At 42.6% G+C, this 23,124-nt stretch overlaps 1 long non-coding RNA gene across 1 annotated transcript in view; it reads left to right on the plus strand.

Annotated features, from left to right (window-relative positions):
• The window catches only part of LOC309667521, a 28,455-nt gene extending 5,572 nt beyond the window's left edge, over positions 1–22,883 (plus strand). The window contains exon 2 of the long non-coding RNA XR_014267800.1: positions 1–22,883. This is a non-coding gene — a long non-coding RNA (uncharacterized lncRNA).
• Positions 22,884–23,124: the final 241 nt, after the last annotated feature.

The raw sequence follows: 23,124 nt of genomic DNA on the forward strand, positions 1-23,124 counted from the left end.
CTCTCAGTATGTCATCTTCGATGTTGACTTCATCCTTCAAGCTGCAAGATGACTTCAAGATGAGTTCCAGGCATCACACAAAATGCAGAGGAAGAAGAGAGAGCGTCTCTCTCTATGGCTCTTTCTTTGAAACAAAGAAACTTTTCCCAGAATCCTCCAGCAGACTTCTCCACTCTCATCGGCCGGAATTGGGTCATATGCATATTCCAAGACTCATCACAGGCAAGGGGTAAGACTGCCTTTAGACCAGTCAGCCAGGCCTCTCCCTTGGAGCTGGGAGCAAAGATCACTTCCCCTGATGCACATAGCTGCATGAGGGAGAAGTGGATGGCAGAACAAAATCATGGTTCTGTTAAAATGGAAGCTGAAGGCAACACAGAGTGTCCTCTGTGGGTTCACACACCATGGAGCTGTTGGCATAGCACACTGCAATTCTAATCTGCTAGCCTGGGCCAGACAGCAATCTCTGTAAGCGACATGGGCTGCCCTCACTACCCTCCCTTCCGATGTGGACTTCTCCCCAAAAACATTTCTCCTCTCTCTTTCTTGTTACCCACCTCCCCACTGAGTTCTGGAATCAGCCCCACAGACACAGCTTGTGTTTCCCTTGAGGTTTTTGCTACATTCCCGTAGAAGACACTGCTTATGTTTTTGCTCCCTATCCTTTATATAAGAATCTGGGACTTCCCTGGTGGTGCAGTGGTTAAGAATCTGCCTGCCAATGCAGGGGACACGGGTTCGAGCCCTGGTCCGGGAAGATCCCACATGCCACGGAGCAACTAAGCCCGTGTGCCACAACTACTGAGCCCGCGCGCCTAGAGCCCTTGCTCCGCAACAAGAGAAGCCACTGCAATGAGAAGTCCACGCACCGCAGCGAAGAGTAGCCCCCTGCTCGCCGCAACTAGAGAAAGCCCGCATGCAGCAACGAAGACCCAACACAGCCAAAAAATAAATAAATAATTTTAAAAATAAATAAATAAATTAAAAAAAAAATCTGTGCTGAATTTCTCCTTGAATTACAAGTTTGTATCTGTGGACAAATATCCTCTCACCACACAAGGACAATTATACAATCCATCATCATTCTTTCTTACAGTGGTGAAACTTAGAGCTATGTGTAGAGCTCAGTAGCCATAATGATGTCATCCCAGGCTCTTGGTACCATTATGCTTATCCTTTCTCTAATACTGTGTCTAAGATCTGGCTGTTGTTGTTCCTTTATGTAATAAGTTGATTCTGGAAAACCCTGGACCCCAGGATTTTTGAGCCCTTGAGGAGAGACCAACTGAAACTGGACTTAGTTTGGTATATTTCTGCCTGGGTCAGCAATTGAAATCCCAGATTACATAGCTTAATTTGATTTTAATTTGATTTCTGAAGCCCCTGACAAGATATTTGAACTGTATTCAAGTCAGATTCTTGGAATTGTTTTTTGAGGACCATAAGGCCAAAATACACCCTTATGGGCATGCAGGGGATAGCTCCTGCAGGGAATGGGCATTGCCACTGTTAATCCTCTTGGCAAGAATTCAGTCCTTTAGCCGGAAGTAAATTCTGGTGAGCCACCCCATAGACTGGGGTAAGGGAGAAACTTCCTTCTCTTTCTGGGCGAGTTTGGCTTGGTCTCTGAAGTGGGGATATTCCTGGAGAGGTCCTGGTGATGATGAACATTGACTCCTCCTGAGAGGCCAGGCCTAGAACCCGGCAGGGAGATGGACCAGTAGAGGATCCTGAGGAAGAATCTGAGTTTGTGCAGTCATGGGAAGTGATGGTCTTTTGTTATTCTTGCCTTTCTTTATTCTGGAGTCATCAGTCATCACTCTTTAAATGTTATGGGCTGGTCTCTGCTGGGGTATGGGACACTGAAGAGAAGATTTTGTCTCACATTTGAGCCAGAGAAGCCAAAAGGAGAGCAGTGCCCTCTGTGAAACCCAAATACTGTCAACTGGAGTTGCCAGCAGCGGACAGCTGGGCCCGCGGAGCAGCAACCTCAGGGATCATTACAGGAGAGGCAGCAGTTTGGTTGCATGGAGGGAAGGACAGAGAGAAAGAATAGAAATAATTCTCCCTCTTGTCTTCCTTCCCTCTCTTTTCTTTCTTCCTTTTCCCCTCTTTCTGCCTTTTTTCTCTTCCTGTCCTTTCCTCTCCTCTCCTCTCCTTTCCCTCCACCCACCTCCTCCATCTTTCCCTCCTTCTTTTTAAATAGGCAATGTAGTCACATGGTCCTAAATGAAAAAGTATAAATGAAAAAAGTATAAAAAGTATATACCCCAGATATCTCGTCAACCAATCCCCTCCCCACCCTCATTACTAGTGTCTTTTCAATTCTTCCAGGGATATCCTATGAACACAAAAGCAAATATAAATATACATACAGTTGACCCTTGAACAATGCAGGGGTTAATCCACATATAATTTATAGTTGTCCTTCCACATCCACAGTTCCTCCACATCTGTGGATTCAAACAACAATGGACTGTGTAGTATTTTTTACTATTAAAAAATATCCCTGTGTAAGTGGCCCCGTGTGGTTCCAACCCGTGTTGTTCAAGCGTCAACTGTAATACATATATTGTTCTTTAGTCTATAAAAATGGTAGCATAATCTACTTACTGTTCTGCATTTTAAAAAATCCATTTAACAATATACCTTAGATATTCTAGCATAGCAGTACATAAAAAGCTTCCTCATTAAAAATATAAAAAGCTAGATGGTACTTCATTGTATGGGAACATTATATTTTATTTAATCTTTTCCTTTCACCAACAGTGCATGTTTTATTTCTCATGTGGGTAAATATATCTATCAGAGAAATTCCTAGAAGTGGACTTGATGATTCAAAGGGTATGAACATTTGTAATTTTGATATATGTTGCCAAATTGAGGAGGGACCTATTCTTGAACACATATGGAATAGCACCCTGAAACATTCTCAGAAATAATTGGGAGGGGACTTCCCTGGTGGTCCAGTGGGTGAGACTCCACGCTCCAAATGCAGAGGTCTGGCTTCAATCCCCGGTTGGGGAACTAGATCCTGCATGCTGCAACTAAGAGTTCACATGCCTAAATTAAGAGTCTGCATGCCATAACTAACAAGTCCTCACACCACAAATAAAGATCCCACATCCCGCAACTAAGACCCGGTGCAATCAATAAATCAATCAATCAATTTTTATTTTTTAAAAAAAGAGATAACTGGGAGAATCCATAAAGAAAATTTTTTCCTGGCAATTAATTGGTGGGACTTAGTGGCTTAGGCCTAAAAATTTGGGTTAAGATTATATCTCCTGAGCAAAGGTTACTTATTATTGTGACAGATACTGGCAGGTATCCTCCCAAATCCATTCTCCCCTTCTTTCGTAGCAGTAGAGAGTAAGCCAGGCAAATGGCCACCTGTTTTCTAGCTAGTTCGCAGCTAGATGTGGCCTTGTGACTAAGTCATCACCAATGAACTGTGAGTGGAAGTGAAGGATGCCACTTTGCCTCATTTGTTTAAAAAAAATCACTTGCTCTGGACTTCAACTCTATCCCCTTCTCACAAATGGAAACATGTATGGGTCATGCATGGCCCATCTTTGACCATGCAGATGAAGACAATGGCATTGAGGATGGCAGAACAATAAGATGGCAGAACTGGGACCCTTAATGCTTGTACATATTGGAAGGGCTCTGCCACCCTGGCTTGCTTACCTTGGGGTTCTTTTGTGAGAGAGAAATGAGCTTCCATTTTCTCTGAGTCATTATATTTTGGGCCCCTTTGTTATAGCAACTTAGCCTTTACTCTAACATCCATCCAATATTTTTTTAGAAATAGGCTCTTTCTTGGAGTGTTACCCTCAGTATTTAAGCCAAATTATTTACTATATATATTCTGCCTATTTAAGAGAACTTACGACGGCTAAGCAAGGACCCTCCATAGAGTAGGCAATCCCTTTCTTCCTTCTTTTTATAATAGTTTTTGAGCATGTACTATATAATAGGTACATTGCTAAGTGCTAGGGATACACTGGTGAGCAAAACAAACACTGCCACTGCCCTCATTGGACTTTCCAATCTGGTGGAAGAGACACATTATTTAAACAGTCACACAAATAAATATAAAGTTACAAAAGTAATGAGTATGAGGGAAAGTAATGTTAGAGGAGATTGGAGAGGAAGTCAGTGGCCAGATCATGCAAGGCCTTATGGGCCATGGTAAGGCTGAGTGGTCTGCACCAAAAAGTAGCTGCTGATAAAGCCAGTCTTCCGGTCAGATTGACTCTGCCCACATATCCTCATCCCATTTTATTCACTTAACAGATATTTATTAATCACCTAATTAGCTGATAGGCATGAGGGAGTCTTTCTGGTCTTGGGAAGACAAAGTGCTTAGGTCTTAGGAAAACCTTAGGCATCACTGTACATATTCCTTGGAAAAGAGAAATTCTCCAATGAAGGCTGGGGACTTAACTGGGAAGGCATGAGTTTCTGCTCACTGAAAGTGTTCAAGCAGAAGCAGGATTTTTGCCTTATAGAGAAATTAGATTTGGAATTCAGGGATAGAACACAAGGTTTGGGACCTCAATGCCAAACAATACACTCAAGGTCAGCAAGGGGTGGCAGAGGTGGAGCAGGAAACCGCAGCTTCACACAATTAATTCTGAACTGGCTGTCCTTGCTAAGGCCTTCCCCTCTTCTGGGCTGAGGCCGGAACTGCTGCCATGTGCCCCATCAGCATCCCTTAATGAGCTGAGGCTTCACCCCTGCTGGTGCAGCCTGAGTTTAAGAAAGAATTTCCCAGGGCCTGCCAGCTGCATGTAGGTTTTTCCCCAGCCTCCAGGAAGCCCCAACTCAACCTTACCTTTCCTCAAAAATCTCCAGGAAGGCTAAGGAGGATGGTGGGTTTTCCATCAATATCACTATCCAGGGAACAGCAAGATGATGGAGTAGAAAGAAACCTGGATGGGAAATCTGGTTATAGACCCATCATGTTGACAAATCACTTTCCCTCCGTTTCCTAATCTGGAAGAAAGGATGTAGAAGGGGAGGGGGCTTCCCCTCCAAGACCTCTTTCTGCTCTAATACTTGATAGTGGGGTTTCTCAATGTTTAGTCCCCAGTCAAGCAGCAGGGAACTTGTTATAAATGCAAATGTTCAAGGTCCACCCCAGACCCATTGAATCAGAAGCTCTGGGGTGGCGCCTAGCAGTCTGTGAACCACTGTTCTATAGTCTGGTCTCTATGGTACCCAGTGCCTCCAGAGCCTGCACCCTGTCCCTGGCAGAACGTGTGATGGTGTGGAAGCCTGCTGCTTAAGACTGTGCAGGATGTGCTTTGCACAGCTCCAGAGAGTACCCTTCACATTGCAGACATTCTAGATCTGTAGAGTTATTAAGACAATTTCCTGGAAGACAGCAGTCAAGTACCTTGAAGAAGGGACACATTTTTTTCCAATTGGATTGGAGGTGAAACTGGCAGGTTCTGGAATTTCAGGTTGGAAGCTGGAGCAGTCTGAGCTTAGCTGTAAGACCATCCTCATTTTCCAGCTTTCTGGGCATGAGCCACTGCTGCTGCTCTTACTATTTCAAAGCCTAAAAGGAGAGATTCCAGTGGAAACTTCCTCCTCTCACTGGCTTTCTCCTCCAGAAGGCATTTGCTTCAGGTCCAATGATTCAGAACGGGAAAGGCCCTTAGAGACTTCCTTACCCAACCTCTTCATTTTACACATGAGGAAACTGAGGTCCAGAGAGGTTAAGCAATTTGCTGAAGGATACAGAGAATTAGTGGCACAGCCAGGAATAGACCTAGGTCTTTATTAGAGGTACATCTGCATTCAGGAGGGCTCCAGCCCCAATTCTGAGCATGTTTCTTTTGTGAATTCCACCTCCCACATCTACCTCCAAAACACACACACACACACACACACACGCGCGCGCACACACACACACACATGCTCCCTCCCTCAGGCTCCCACTGCTCCCGCTGTCTCCCTCTCCAAACCAGATAAGAAGGAAGGATGTGAAACTCAGTCTTCCATAAAGCTCATGGGACTGAGGTCAGCTTTGAGGATAGTCTTGAGCATTAAAGAAGTTGCATTTTAATTGGCATCAAAGCCTCCAAAGGTAAAGAAAAGATCTGCTGGCTTATTTTAGGCATTTAGAGCAGCTGGGGAAGGCGTGCTGGGAATGAAAAGTTTCCAGACCCCTCTAACTCCCACCCACATATGGCCCAGTGAAGCCCACTCTGCCTGCCTAGGAGATTCCCAGGGCCTGTGCAGCCACCGCCCATTACCAACCCTGCCAAATTTGGGAGGCAGCAGATTTAATTCCTTAACTCAGCCCTGAGTCAGAGGTGGCCCAAGCAAGCTTCAGAGCTCAAGCCAATGCTGTTAGGGGTGAAATTGCAAACTTCTCTCCTCAGGCTCCAACCACATCATCCCTGAATTACTAAGGCCCAAAGCAGAGAATCAGAAATTCTCCGGCAGCCTCCATAGCAGGCTTCCTCCCAAGGGACAACAGTTTTTTTCTGTGACTCTGAGCCCCACACGGGGGAAGTGTTGTCCTTCCCTCCCTTGCTGAAGCATTTCTAAATTGGGGAGCAGATAGGGGAAGTCTGAGTCAGGGGGATGGGAGGAGAGAGAGGAACGGGTTTGCCTCAACCAAGCAACCATCTGGGACTTCTGGTTGTAAAAAGAGTCAATTCAGTTCACCGAACGAGCTCCCCAGGGCCCAAAGCCTCATGGGAGAATCATAGTATCACAAATTCGGGCCCCTGGAGGTGGTCCCAGCTAGTGCAGGCTTTATAGGATGGTATTCAACGTGTCAATTAACTCAACTGTTATACCCACAGTCCCTCCGCTCATTGTAGCTGCAGCCAAGGGTAGCCCTACTTTTACCACTTGATCTTACCCCCCTTTGGCTACAACTGACTGGGAAGCAGAAAGCTGAACTCAAGTGTAACAAATCCACAGGCTGGCCAATGACCTATAGAATGTGATGGCACAAAAAGAGGAGTTGGGATAACTATATTTCCCCATTTAGGAATTTAAACAGAGAAACGCTGAGAGAATGAGGTATTTAGCAGCAGGAGCAGATATTCAGGGGTTCTGATTTAGAGAGAACCAGGGGCAATTATGATGAGCAGGCAAAAGTTGTAAGAAAACAGAAATTATGAAGGATCAGAAGCTGTGAGTGGTGGGGACTTCCCTGGTGGTCCAGTGGTTAAGAATCCGCCTTCCAATGCAGGGGATGTGGGTTCGATCCCTGGTTGGAGAACTAAGATCCCACGTGCCACAACTAAGACCTGATGCAGCCAAAAATAAATAAATGATAATTTAAAAAAAGAAGCTATGAGTGGCGATAGTATTGAGAAAATGGAGCAGACATGTAGATGTACAGACTACCTGAGTCACATTCACAGACCAGAGCCATGAAGGGCCATGGAAACCCTGTTGTTAAGGTTCCCTTGAGCCTCTTTAGATCCAGAGCAATTTTCCAGACTTTATGGCCCAATGACACAACAGGGGTCCTCTCCTTAGAGTCAATAGGAAGTCTGTCTCCTTTTCCATTTCTCTCTCTCACACTCACGTCAGACACACTACTTGAGATGAATTGAATGTTTCTTTATTCCCAACAACCAAAAGAATGAAGCACAGCCTAATCTCAGATTTTTAATAAATAGAATGATTCAACAGAATGAAGGGCAATGTTGAAAGAGCAAAATAAGATCACTTGCCATGCTTCTCCACTTAATAAAGTAACTACTACTAACCGTAGTAGTTTTCAAGTATTAGACACATACTTCGGCATATCCTTGTACACATTTGGACACAACTGCAATTATGGTGAACATACATTTTGATTTTGACTTTTATTGGCTTATTGGGACTTTAGGAGGTATTTAGGAGAAGCACCGGGAAGCAATGAGGATTCAGGGAAGACCTCTACATTTCTGACCTGTGTCATTATATAGCTATGTTGTTCTAGCCACATGTGGCTACTTAAATTTAAATCTAAATTAATTAAATGAGGTAAACTTTAAGTACCTCAGTTACTAGCCACATTTCAAGTGCTCAATAGTTACACATGGTTAGTGGCTACAATGTTAGCACAAACAGAGGACATTTCCATCATTGCAGAAAGTTCCATAAGACATTGATATGAGATGTCCATTATCCTCTATCATAGGGGTAGGTAACTTTTTCCATAAAGGGCCAGATAGTTAACATTCTAAGCTTTGAAAGCCATATGGTCTCTGTCGCAGCTACTCAACTCTGCCACTTTAGCATGAAAGCAGCCAGACAAAATGTAAGCAAATGATCATGGCTGTGTTCCAATAAAACTTTATTTACAAAGAAAAGGCAGTGGGCCACATTTGGCCCTCCCATTGCCTGTAGTACCCTTGCTCTATCTACCACGTCACCCTATTTGCTTGCTTCACAGCACTAAGCCTTTTGTAAGAATTACTTCTTTATTTTTGAATTGTCTTTCTCCCCACATTAGACTATAAGCTCCATGAGGTGAGCGCAGAGACTGTGTCTATTTTGCTCATCACAGTGAATTCCATACTGACAACACATGCTTAATTAATATTTGTTGACTGAATGAATGAATAATGTATTGCCCTTTACTGGACTAGGGAACACCAGAGAAGGAACAGTTTTTTAGAGAAGATAATGAATTCCCTTAGGGACATGCTAGTTGTACTATAATTTATTTTTGTTATTCTCTTTGGAGTACCTTTCACCTTTAGCCTTCTTTAAGCCTCATTAGTCTGGAAGTCAATGATATTTTTCAGGAGCCAGAAGAGTTAGCGTTTTTTGGACTCACTCCCTGGAAGGCTGTAATCAGAGGCCCAGCCATGGGGGAGATTCCCTGGGGCATCAGCCACGAACCAAAGGGGCAGGAAGAGGACTTGGGCCTGGCCTGGCCCTACTGCACATTTGTCAGTGTTGGCTCCAACAACTTAGATCCTTTCCCATTCTGTTTGGACTGAGTGAAGTAGAAAGACCAAATCTGTGACCCAAGGGATTATTCAAAGCAGAATTTTCCAAAATTTCAGTCATTCAGTCATGTGCTCCCTTCGCAGTTTTTACTGCATTTCCATACCACCTGAAAACATGTTTACTGAATATTTCCAACCCTTTCAAAATCTCTAACATGTTTTTGCATAACTGAATCACTTTGCTGTACACCTAAAACTAACACAACATTGTTGATCAACTATAATATAAAATAAAAATTTTAAATTAATTAACTAAAGTAAAAATAAATTTTAAAAAATCTTTAACATGTTTAAATTAGATTGGGTCACTCCTTGCTCAAAAACTCCAGTGACTTCCCAACTCAGAGTTAATTCTAGAGCTCTTACCACAGCCTACAAGGACCGTGCAGTCCAGCCCCTGGATCCTTCTCTGACCTCATTTCTGCCACTCATTCAGTCCACTCCAGCCACATTGACCCCCACCTATTCCTCAAACATTCCAAGCCAGCTGCTGCCTCAGAGCCTTGCTCCACCTCCCCAGAAGGCCTCACTCCTCACAGTCATCTCCCAGAAATGCCTTTCTTGACCACCTTATATAAAATAGCAGCCTGCCAATGCAGGAGACATGGGTTCGAGCCCTGGCCCGGGAAGATCTCACATACCACGGAGCAACTAAGCCCGTGAGCCACAACTACTGAACCTGCCCTCTAGAGCCCGTGAGCCACAACTACTGAAGCCCGCGCACCTAGAGCCGGTGCTCCGCAACGAGAAGCCACCGCAGTGAGAAGCCATGCACCTCAATGAAGAGTAGCCCCCGCTCGCCACAACAAGAGAAAACCCGTGCGCAGCAACAAAGACCCAATGCAGCCAAAAATAAATAAATAAATAAATTTATAAAATAGCAGCCTTCTTTGCTCTTAACAAAAACATTTTAGAATCAGCCAGAAAAATTTCACACACACACACACAAATAAGCAAACAAAACCCTGTCCATATATTGTTTGGGATCGCATACATTTCTAGAATAATTTAGGAGAACTGACACCTTTATAATATCGAGTCTTCTTCCTATAATGCTATATCTATTCATTTGTTTAGGTTTTATTTTATTTTTTTCATTAAAGTTTTACAATTTTCTTGATAAAGTCCAGGAACACAGCCTTTGTTAGATTTGTTTCTAGATGCATAAAATTATGTTGCTTTTGTAAAGGGTATCTTTTTTAAAAAAAATTACATTAGAAAATGTTTATTTCTGGTATATCATTTTAATATCTGTGTGCCAATTGTTATGACCCCATTTTTATGTTTAACATTTATTTGTGCCTTCTCTCTCTCTCTCTCTCTCTTTTTTTTTTTTTCCTGATGAGTCTTACTGGTATTAGAAAGGTGTTAAAGACCTACTAGCACCCAACAGACATTCTTTTTTGGTGTAATCAAGAGTGTTGAAAAGGGGTGAAAAGAGGAATAATTAAATATTATTTAATGCTGGTGTTTATGTGGCATCATTAAATCCTTTTATGTCCCACCAAGGCTATCTGGCTACCATACTGGGAAACACTGATTTTTTAAAATTTCACAACCACAGTGAAGTACCTTTTTAGTTATCTGTTGCTTTGGCTCACCTCTGGACCTGTCTTTAGCTCAGGAGGTGATAGATGGATGCTGAGCTGGGAGACGTGGGTGTGGAGGGTGCCCCAGAGAAGTGGGGGACCCCAGAGTCTGGATAAGCTGAGGGGCCTCCCTCCCTACCCCATCCTGCTGCCCACATTGCTTCTATGAGCAGCTGTGCACATGGAGGTATCCCCCAGGGAATGTTTCCGGGGGTGGAGGGGGCAGCCAGTGAGGGCCTCCCTGACTCCTGGGAGGCAGGAAATGGGGGCTTCTTAGAACCGTAGAGGTTTCCTGGAGGCCTATGAGAGCTGAGGCCATCTGGTGTTCTACAGCTTGCTTTTTGGTGGTGTTTGGAACCTGGAGGAGGGAGGTCCCTCTGGGGACATAATCTCACTAGTTGTAAATGCTGAGGCCCTGGGGATGTTCGTGTTGGGCTGGAGAAGGAGGCTTTCAGCTGCAGCTCTTCCTCTCTCACTGCTGGTCATCACAACCCCACACCCCTGCGCCCTGGGCAGTCTTTGCAACCTGTGCTTGTCAAACCGAACTACGTCTTCTGAGAAATGTGATCATTTTGAGGGCTCCTTCTCCGAGAAACCCTTGAACTGAGGAAGGCAGGAAGCCGCAGGCTTCTGGGTGGGCAGAGCCTACCTGGGTTACCCACCCCCTACCTCAGAGGGGAGCGCAGCTGTTCTGAGTCTTCAAAGAAGCCTAACAAATAACACCTTCTTGCATGTTAACACCATCAAAGAGGTCGGTGAAGGCCAGTTTATAGCTGGCTTGAGGGCGCTGAAAAGAATACAGACTTTGGGGCTAGGAGGCCCAGGTTCCAGCTCTGGCTCTTTCACCTCCTGGCCCTGCTTCTCAGATGACCTCTCTCAGCTGTGAAAGCCAAATGACATCATGCTCGAATGTGTGATCCCATTTTTTAAAATTTTGCATACGTGAGTATAATGTAACCTAAAAAAGCTTGTGTTTGTATATGCTATATTAATTATCGTACCGCTAGCTGCGGCAGCAAATAAATCCGCAAATGTATAAAGACCCAAACATAATAGAATTTCATTTCTCACTCACGTTAAGTTCATGGTTGTTTGGCAGGTGGCCCTTTTCCCCTCAGTGATTCAAAGACCCGTTCCTTTCATTTTGTGGTTCTGTCGTCCCCCAGAGCTTCAGCAGGCAGGAGAACAGGGTGTGGAAGAGTCACGCTCACTTCCTGAAAGCTTTGGCCCAGAAATGACACACGCCCTTTATGCTTACATTCCACGGGCAAAAAACGATATGCATGGTCACACCTGGGCGCAAGGATGGCTAGAAAATGTAATCCCTGCCCAGGTAGCTGCTCCTGGCAACAATTTGTATCAAGGAGAAGGAACTGAAATTCTGGAGGACACGCCAAGTATGCAAAGAAAAAGTTTGGAGAATATACACTAACCTATTAACAGTGATTACCTCTGGGGAGTATGATTAGAAAAGATGGAGAGTCTTTCACTTTTTACTTTAAACAAGTAATATTTTATGAACACATATCAATTATATAATTAAGAAAAGAACGACGGGCAGGTTCATTGGAAATTTCTGAGCAAATACATGTTATGTGTTGTTACGTTTATTATTGTTCTCTTGTCCAGTCCTAGAGTCAGAAAATACCACATAAGGAAAGAAGGCCTCTCTTACATGTCCTTCATTAGAGGCAGACAGGTGTTAGGGTAGGGGTGGCATGGGGGAGAGCAGAGATTTTTTCCCTTAAAAATGTGTTTAACCCATTGTATAGCACAGGGAACTATACTCAGTATCATAGATAGATAGATAGATAGATAGATAGATAGATAGATAGATAGATAGATATAGATACATCAAACTGAATCACCTTGCTGTACACCAGAAAGTAACACAACATTGTAAATTAACTATACTTCAATTAGGAAAAAAATTCTTTTTAAAGTTAGGTGACTTGCTCACAGTCATGAAGCCAGCAGAATCCAAACCCAAATCTGAGTCCAGACCCAAGCGGAATTTTTTGCAACCTGAACTGTCTCTCAGCTAACGAGAAATACCCCACATTTTCTGCAATAGCTGAATTTCTTACCAGATCCTCACATTAAAAAGGAAAACGTAGAGAGATCCTGTGTGACATCCATTCCTGATATACACTGGGGGCAGCATTTAGAGATGTTTCTGAGTAATTTAAGATTGCTTATAGCCAAACTCTTCAGAAAATGTCTCATTGATAAATAATTGGCATATCTGCTGGGCATAGATGTAGAACACATCTATATTGTAGAGCACACTTCCAAAAAGAAAAGAAAAAATAAAGGACTTTTACACCTAACCCCAGACATTGACGTCCTGTTTCGGCGTTAGAAAGTATTACTTTTTAAAACTTCTTTGATATAATTTGGACCCTCTGAACTACGGCAGCACTGTCCTGGAGTGCTGACGGATGCTCCTGGGGGGAGTGTGATGAGCTTGATGGAAACAGAAGAATCATTTTGAATGCAACATAGCAGGTCTTACCTGTTAACCTGAGAGCCTGAGTCTTTTAAACTTTTGAAGACAAGGCATAGTAGGAAACACCTCCCAAGGAAGCTAAAATGGAAAATATTTCGCAAATGGCTTTCGGTACATGCTCTGATCTGCAGATTCAATCATGGAGGAGAGAGTGTTCTCCAAACCATTACTATAATTCAGTGCAAGATGTTTGTAATGTTCTTTGAATAGTGGAAAAAATTTTTTTTCACAAAAGACCAGGCAAGTTTGTTGGTAGCTGCTCTCCTTTTCCCATTTCATTACAGTTTTCCCTATTCAGTGTTTCACTATGTGTGTTTTACTTGTAAGGTCGTAACTCAGTTAATGCATTCAAGCACTTCAACCTTGTACATTAAAGGCTATCATCAATAAATTCAAATGGGGTTTAAAAATTTGTTTAATATTTGTACCAAAGGAAACTTTAGAGAGGATACAAATTTAGGAAGCTATGGAGTGGTACACTCATACGGACCTACAGGGAAACACTCCATATGCATTTCTATAAATACACAGTGTATTTACAACATGTGTAAAAACATAAATGTAGTTCTCAAAAAACTGAGATGCCATGTCTTAATTCTTTGCCAGATGGAAAGGTCACTCAGATTTTCTAATTTTGTTTGAACACAAATTATTTAACATTTTGCATGTAGTGAATAAGAGGTAATCCTATATATACACTACCAAACGTAAAATAGATAGCTAGTGGGAAGCAGCCGCATAGCACAGGGAGATCAGCTAGGTGGTTTGTGACCACCTAGAGGGGTGGGATAGGGAGGGTGGGAGGGAGGGAGATGCAAGAGGGAAGAGATATGGGAACATATGTATATGTATAACTGATTCACTTTGTTATAAAGCAGAAACAAACACACCCTTGTAAAGCAATTATACTCCAATAAAGATGTTAAAAAAAGAAAAGAGGTAATCCTTAGCATGAAAGGGAGAAGGAAAAGATTTACAATCAATACTGTGTAGAAGGAAAGCAAAATTACAAATGCCAGCCTGCTCTGCATTTGGGTACTGGAGGGACAGGGGGTCAGATGAGGAGGGAATAGAAGGAGAGAAAGAACAGGGGGAGAAAGAAAGGAGGATCTGTGAAGGATGCAACCATTCCTAGGACCCCCAACAGGTGATAGTCTCCGAGGAAGAGGAGAGAAATCTGGGTCTGAATCATTTATTCATTCAATAAATTGTTATTGTGTGTCTACTACAGGCCAGGATTCTTCTAGGCACTAGAAATACAGCATTGAACAAACCAAAATCTCTATTTTCTAGAAGAAGGAGACACAAGAAACAAATGAAGCCAGAAGTATATGATGTATCAGGTGGTGAGAAGTGCTTTAGCTAAAACTAATGCAGGGTGAGGGAGATAGGAAGTGCAGAGGAGAGGAGTGGAAGAGTATTATTTTATGTAAGGTAAAGAGTATTTATTTATGTAAGGAATGTGTATTTATGTAAGGTAGTTATTTATGTAAGGAATGTGTATTTATGTAAGGTAAAGAGTATTTATTTATGTAAGGAATGTGTGTGTTTTTTTTATGTAACTGGTCTCATGGTCAAGAAGGACCTCACTGGTAAGGAGCCTTTTGAGCAAAGGCCTGAAGAGACCCTTGTGAGCTAGCATGCAAACAATGAAATAGTTATCATTGCAGAGGATGCTGTTGGTTGTCCAGCCAACATCCAGATATTCCTCCCTTCTCTCTAACAGAACCCCTCCCCACTTGCCAGGATGCAACCTCATGACCAGGAGAAAGCTGGACTCCAGAGGTGGATCCCAATTTGTCTAAGCCAGTCCTGGCAACTCAACCTCACTTACCAGTGACGAGTTCAAGAAGCCAGGCTTAAGCCAGTTAACACAGGGAATCCCCCTGGTCACTGTCATTGGTCCAGGGGCAGGCACATAACCTAAGCTGGCCTAAACAGATTGAAAGAAGGGATTTATTTTTCTGTTGGGGGTGAGGGGGAGGAGGTTTGTTCTCTGTTGTGATGAATGTGAACAAGGAAGCATGTTGTCACAGTTGCTCAGGACATGGTGACACGGCCATCTCCAGACAATGAGGGAAGCCAGGCTACAGACAAAGCCAATACAAAGGAGAGAGCAGAGCTAGAACTGCAGAGAAACAGAGTCAGAGCCCTGATTATCCCATGCCTGGAGGCTGCTCTACTTCAAGCCTTCCTGTTATAGAAGATGAAGAATCTCCTTACTGTTTATGCCAGTTTGAGTTAAGATTTCTGTTCCTTGGTACTTAAAGGTTCTTAACTGTGACAATAAAAATAATAGCAGCTAACATTTCTTGAGCATTACCTTGTGCCAGGCCCAGTCCTTCAATTTATAATTTCATTTGATGTTCTCAACAATCTTATGAAGCAAAAAAACTATGTCCTTATTTGTAAGATGTAAGTGACTTTCCCCAAGATCATATGGTTAGTAAGTGGCAGAAGCAAAACCTTTCACAGCTCAGTGCCTGCACTCATAATCACTATGATAGTTCAATCAATATGCGAGGCAGAGAAATAAAAAGAGGAAGGATTATGTGAAGAAGCCAGAAGAAGAGGCAGGGGAAAATCAAGTTGCTGCTATCAAAAAGGGGGAGAGGCAAAAACCAACACAAGGGCTTCCCTGGTGGTGCAGTGGTTGAGACTCTGCCTGCCAATGCAGGGGACACGGGTTCGAGTCCTGGTCTGGGAAGATCCCACGTGCCGCGGAGCAACTAGGCCCATGAGCCACAATTACTGAGCCTGCGCGTCTGGAGCCTGTGCTCCGCAACAAGAGAGGCCAAGATAGTGAGAGGCCCGCGCACCGCGATGAAGAGTGGCCCCCACTTGCTGCAACTAGAGAGAGCCCTCGCACAGAAACAAAGACCCAACACAGCCAAAAATAAATAAATAAATAAATAAATAAATAAATAAATAAATAAATAAATAAATAATTAAAAAATAAAAACCAACACAAGTCCTCCATGGAGGAAATGTACTATACATTAATAATTACATGACAAGGCTATGAGTGATGCATGTCTTAAGAGCTTATAGTCCACGACTAGGTGGGAGAAATGAATCACTTCATGGACATCTATCCAGGAACATCTCCTGGAAGGAAGCCTATGAACTAGCCTTGATGCATGGGTGTGATTATGTTAGGTGAGGAGAAGAAGGCCTTTCCGATACATGGAAAGGGGTGAACAAAGGCAGGGAGGTGAGGGTCCTTTGGAGATTTTCCTGGTTTGGTGGGAAATTTTGGGAACTAAATCTGGAACTTAGTTGGGGGCTAGATCCATAGATGACAGTCTGCTGAAGCACTAATCCTTTATGCAGATTTTTTCCACTTTTGAACTCAAAGAAGAGAATACGCATTTTGATAGGTCCAGGGGTAGGATTATTCTCCCCACGTTACCAGTGGGGTAACCCAGGTCCAGTGCCAGAAGGACCTGCAGAGGGGTCATCCCACCCAGAGAGAGAGCAGCACAAGACGCCCAGTGTTCTGCCGAGGACTGTGCCCCCCACCAACTGAGCACCCACCCACAGCAAAACCAAGTCTACGGTTAGAAATCACCAGGACAACAGCTGTGCCTCAGCCCCATAGCCGGCCCCCAAGGAAACCTTTGGAGGGAACTCTGGGGAACAACCATCCAGGCTGAGAGAAGGTATCTGACTTGCACGATGGTTAAGAGCAAAGACTCTGGAGTCAGACAGGCCTGGTTTTGAATCTGTTTCATGACTTTGGATGATACCTTAGGCAAATTAAATAACTTCTCAGAGCTTTAGTTTCCTCATCTGTAAAAGAAACTGGAGAACAGTACCTACCCCATAGGATGGTTAATGAGGTCTGAATGAGGTCATGTAATGCACATTAAGAATTTAGCACAACGTCTTTTCCAGAGAGGGTTCCATAAATGTGAGTTTGAGGGTGGTACAATGTGATGTAGGCCCTAGAGTCAGACAGACTTCCAGAGGTCAAATCCTGGCTCCAGTACAACTACTGTATTTCATTAATTCTGTAATGTATGCTCCCCACCCACACCCCCTTATTTTAAACATCTCTGCATCAAAGCATCTTAGCACTGTAACGTGGTTTAATTGCCAATGTCTCTTAGCAGTACAAGAGACAATAGTGAGACTTACAATCAACGTCTTACATTGGGCAGATAACAATCTTCTGGTACTTCAGTTTTTTCAGTTGTAAAATGGGGATAACAATAGTATTTACTTTACAATGTTGTCAGGAGGGGTAAATTAGATTTATTCTGCAAATTTCTGTCACATAGTGAGGGCTTAATAAATTCCATGCATTGCTACTATCTTTATGACTATTACCTAAATGAGATAATGGGGGTGGTGGGAGTCACATGGGCTGAGGTGCCAGAGGCAGAAGCAGCCCGAGGGGGTGTGCAGAAGTGAAGGTAAGTATCAGAGGGGCAGTGTCAATTCTCAGATTCAGGAGGGGAGTGTGAGGAACAGTAGGAAGCCACACAAGAAGCCAATGGGGTGTAAGGTGGATCAGGGCATTTGGTTTTCAGATGAAGACTGGAAACAACGCTGGGGTACCCAGGCCCAGTGGGGATGGGATGGTGAGTTAAAAGGGCTGGTCAGGCTGGGCTGCTCCTCTACTTGATTTCTTTGAACTCTCATGTTCTCTAACTATAATAGCCATCATTTATTAAGTGCCACCACGTGCCAGGCACTGTGCTAGTTGATAAGTCCTATCTCATAAAATCCTGTTGTCAACTCTATGAGATAATTTTATTAGGTCGATTTTATAGAAGAAACCAAAGCTCAAAGAGGTGCTTTAACGTGTTCAAAGTCACATGGCTATTATGAGCCAGAGCTGGAATTTGAATCAGGTTTTTTGACTTTACATCCAGTCCTGAAGTCCCCTTGCTATACTGCCTCTTGAACTACACTCTCCACCATCTCTCCATGTGTTGACAAGTAATTTTCCTCTCTCCTCACTTCCACTCCTCCTTCCTCCCCCTACAGGTCTCCACCTCCCCGGCCCACAAATGCCAAGCTCACAAGTCATCTGTTTTGCCAAAATTCTGTTCTGATTTGATAAACTCTGGCCGGGCCAGCTCACTCAGCATGATTCAGCCAGAGAGAATAGCGAGGCTGCATGCTTGGCATACCCATCGTCTGAGCTCAGGCAGAATGGGCGGCGCAGGAACCTCAGCCTGACAGATGGCTCCACTCGGCTGTCTCCCCGGGCCCGATGCCAGGGGCAGCGCTCGCTCTCTGCAGGGGGGTGGGTGGGCGCCAGGTCCTGTGATTCTCACATGCGTGGCTGTGTGTGCGCGCCTGTGGTTACACATGGAGCATGCGTGGGCCAGGCTGTGTGCCACCCAGGCCGCATATTTGTATGTGGCCGGTTTGTGTGTGCATGTGTATCTGTGTGCATGCAGATGAATGGGTATGTGTGTGCCTGGCTGCGTGTTTCTGGGTGTGCATGTTGTGTGTATGCAGAGGTGTGTGTGCATTTGAATTTTGAGTTTGCATTCATTCTGGTATGTGTGCTCAAGAACGTGAAATGCTGAGAGGGACAGAGAGAAAGAGAGAGAGGACGGTCCTATGCCTTGAGAAGTCAGCCTTTTGAACGTCCCTGTTTGCGGTGGAGAGCTCCTGCACACAGCCCCCTCCAGCTCTCTCCTCATCCCAGAACTGAGTGACATGAGTTGCAGTCATCCCATTCCCCATGGGAAGTCATCCCATTCCCAAGGTGAAGTTTAAGCTCTGAACTGAGCTTCAGGTTTCTGAAAACAACTTCCTGGCTACGGTTTCTCTCGAAGGTAGAGGTACTTAAATTCTTGTGAATCCGGCCCCCTCTGAAAATCTGTTAACTAGAATGAATCTCCTTTTAAGGAAAATATCCTCAAAACATATAATTTCACATATCATACAGAGAGCTCAAGGGGCCCTCCAAAGCCTATTGTGGACCTCTCTGGGGGGGGAGAATTCTTAGGGTTTGGAAGGGTTGAAATAGAACCAGGAGAGAGAGATTACCTGGAGGCTAACAGTGAATAAAATTTTTTAAATGAGGGAGTGATCATTAGTGTCAAGGGCTAGAAACAAGTCAAGTAAGGGGAAGATTGATGTAAAATCATGCAAAATCAAAAGATAGAAAGAAAACTATAAGGAAATATGAAATACACAAAACACTAACCAGAGTTATTACTATAGGGGAATTATGGGAGTTTTTATATTCTTTTTCACATGTGTTATCTAAATATTCCCAGACCAATCCAATGAGTGTGTACCAAATTCTCACAATAAGAGAGAATACCTGGCGGAAATTTTGGAGGCTATTGGAATAGACGACTTCCACTTCCAGCCAAGATGGCATAACAGGACTGGATTTAACCTCTTGCCTAAAATAATTATAAAACAAGACAAAATATATGAAATGACTGTTTTCAGATATTGGACAACAAGCAATGGAGGGCACTGATTCCTGAAAGTGGGAGGAAAAAAAAGGAGTCCTAATACTAGAAATATATACTAGATAGGACTAACAGATTAGACACTGAGGAAGAAAATACAGACATATCTCAGAGATACTGGAGGTTCAGTTCCAGACCACCACAATAAAGTGAGTATCTCAATAAAGCGAGTCACAAGCATTTTTTGGTTTCCCAGTGCATATAAAAGTTATGTTTACACTCTACTGCACTCTACTAAGTGTGCAATAGCATTATGTCTAAAAAAAACAATGTACATACCTTAATTAAAAATCACTTTATTGCTAAAAAAATGTTAACCATCATCCGAGCCTTTGGCAAGTCATATTGGTTACATCAAAGATCACTGATCACAGATCACCGTAACAAACATAATTATGAAAAACTTTGAAATATTGTGATAATTACCAAAATGTGACACACAGACATGAGGTGAGCAAATGCTGTTGGAAAAATGTCATCAATAGAATTTCTTCATGCAAGGTTGCCACAAACCTTCAATTTGTAAAATGCACAATATCTGTGAAGCACAATAAAATGACGTATGAATGTATTAGTGAATTTGAAAACATAACAATAGAAATTAAACACAGGAAAAAACACTGAAAAAAATATGGAGCATCACTGAGCTACTAGAAAACTTCCAGGGGCCAAATATATGTATAATTTGAAATCCTGAAAAAGGATAAGAAGAGGACCGAAGAAATATTTAAAGAATGAATGCCCCAAATTTTGCACATTTGATGAAAGCTGTAAACCCACACACAGATCCAAGAAGCTTATGAACCCCAAAGCAGAAGAAATATGTAGAAAACACACTAAGGATCAGTATCTCAAAAATATATCAGCACTCTTACATTCATTGCAGCTTTATTCACAATAGCCAAGATACGGGAACAACCAAAATGTTCATTAATGGGATACTATTCGGCCTTAAAAAAGAAGGAAATTCTGCTATTTGTGACACTATGGATGAACGTGGAGGACATTAGTTTAAGTGAAATAAGCCAGACACAGAAAGACAAATACTGCATAATATCACTTACATATGGAATCTAAAAAAAGTTGAACTCATAGAAGCAGAGTAGATCAGCAGTTTCCAGAGGCTGGAGAGAGGGGGAAATAAAGAGATGTTGGTCAGGGGCTTCCCTGGTGGCGCAGTGGTTACGAATCTGCCTGCCAATGCAGGGACACCAGTTCGATCCCTGGTCCGGGAAGATCCCACATGCTGCAGGGCAGCTAAGCCCGTGTGCCACAACTACTGAACCTGCACTCTAGAGCCTGCAAGCTACAACTACTGAGCCCATCTGCCACAGCTACTGAAGCCTGTACACCTAGAGCCCGTGCTCTGCAACAAGAGAAGCCACCGCAATGAGAAGCCTGCACACCGCAACAAAGAGTAGCCCCTGCTCGCCGCAACTAGAGAAAGCCCACGCACAGCAACAAAGACCCAGCACAGTCAAAAATAAAATAAATAAAATTGAAACAAAAAAAAAAGAGATGTGGGTCAGAGGATGCAAAGTTTCAGGTGTACCAGGATGAATAAGTTTTGGGGATATAATGTACAGCATGGTGACTATAGTTAATAACACTATATTGTATATTTGAAATTTCCTAAGAGAGTAGATCTTAAAAGTGTTGTCATCACGCTCACACACACACACACACACACACACACACACAAAAGGTAACTATGTGAGGTGATGGAGTTGTTAATTAGCTTGATTTTAGTAATTATTTCACAATATATATGCATATCAGAACATCACATTGTACACCTTAAATATTTACAATTTTCATTTGTCAATTATACCATAATAAATCTGGAGAAAAAAAGAAAACACACTAAGGTACAGCATAATACTTACACCAATGATAAAGAAAAAAGTCTTCAAATGGTTAGAGAAAAAAACATGTTGCATACGGAGGTATAAAGATAATGACAACAGATGTCTCATATGAAATGATGCAAGCCACAGGAGAGTAACATTACATTTTTAATGTGCTGAAAAAAAAGTGTCAACCTAGACTTCTACACCTAGAAAAATCTCTCTCAAAAATAAAGGAAATCAACATTTACTATGAAGCCACAGTTATCAAGGGATGGTGGTATTGGCCATATGATGTCACTTGTATGTGGAATCTAAAATATGACACAAATGAACTTATCTATGAAACGGACTCACAGACATAGAGAACAGACTTGTGGTTGCCAAGGGGGTAGGGGGTGGGAGAGAGATGGATTGGGAATTTGGGATTAGCAGATGCAAACTATTATATATAGAATGGATAAACATAAGGTCCTACTGTATAGCCCAGGGAACTATATTCAATATCCTGTGATAAACCATAATCGAAAAGAATATGAAAAAGAATATATATATGTATAACTGAATCACTTTGCTGTACAGCATAAATTAACACAACAGTAATTAATAAAACATTTAGTTGTAAATCAACTATACTTGAATAAAATAAATTTTTAAAAAAGAGATGATGGTATTGGCACGAAGATACACATTTAGATCAATGGAACTGAAATAATAGTCCAGAAGTAAAACCTTACATTTATGGTCAAGAACAATTCAGTGGGGGAAAGGATAGTCTTTTCAGCAAATGGTGCTGAGACAATTGAATATCCACATGCAAAAAAATTAACTCAGGCACTTACTTTACACTATACACAAAATGTATTCAAATGGATCATATACCTAGATGTAAGAGCTAACTAACATTATAAGACTTTTAAGAGAAAATGTAGGAGAAAATCTTCATGGCCTTGGGTTGGGTAAAGAGTTTTTAGAAATGACACTAAAATCATGAACCTAAACGAAAAACTGATAAATTGGACTTTATCAAAATAAAAAACTTTTGTGCCTCAAAGACACCATTAAGAAAATGAAAAGACAAGCCATAGGTTAGGATAAAATACTTGCAAATAATACATCTGATAAAGGACTTGTATCTAAAATATATAAAGGGGCTTCCCTGGTGGTGCAGTGGTTAAGAATCCGCCTGCCAATGCAGGGGACATGGGTTCAAGCCCTGGTCTGGGAAGATCCCACATGCCGCGGAGCAACTAAGCCCGTGTGCCACAACTACTGAGCTTCCGCTCTAGAACCCGTGAGCCACAACTACTGAGCCCATGTGCCACAACTACTGAAGCCTGTGCGCCTAGAGCCTGTGCTCTGCAACAAGAGAAGCCACCTTAATGAGAGGCCTGCGCACCGCAACGGAGAGTAGCCTCCTCCGCTCGCTACCACTAAAAAGAAAGCCCGCATGCAGCAACGAAGACCCAAGGCAGCCAAAAATAAATAAATAGATAAATAAATTAAAATATATATATATATATATAAAGAACTCTTAGAACTCAATAATAGAAACAAACCAATTTTGAAATTGGCAAAAAATTCTGAGAAACATTTTACCAAAGAAGATAAACAAATGGCTGATGAGCACGTGAAAAGATGCTCAATATCATTTGTCAATCGTGTGCAAATTAAACCACAATGAGAAGCCAATGATGTACTCACCAAAAGGGCAATAATAAAAAAGATATGCAACACCAAGTGTTGGGG

Source organism: Balaenoptera physalus (assembly GCF_965194825.1).
Source record: "Balaenoptera physalus genome assembly, chromosome: 10".
Classification (NCBI taxonomy): Eukaryota; Metazoa; Chordata; class Mammalia; order Artiodactyla; family Balaenopteridae; genus Balaenoptera; species Balaenoptera physalus.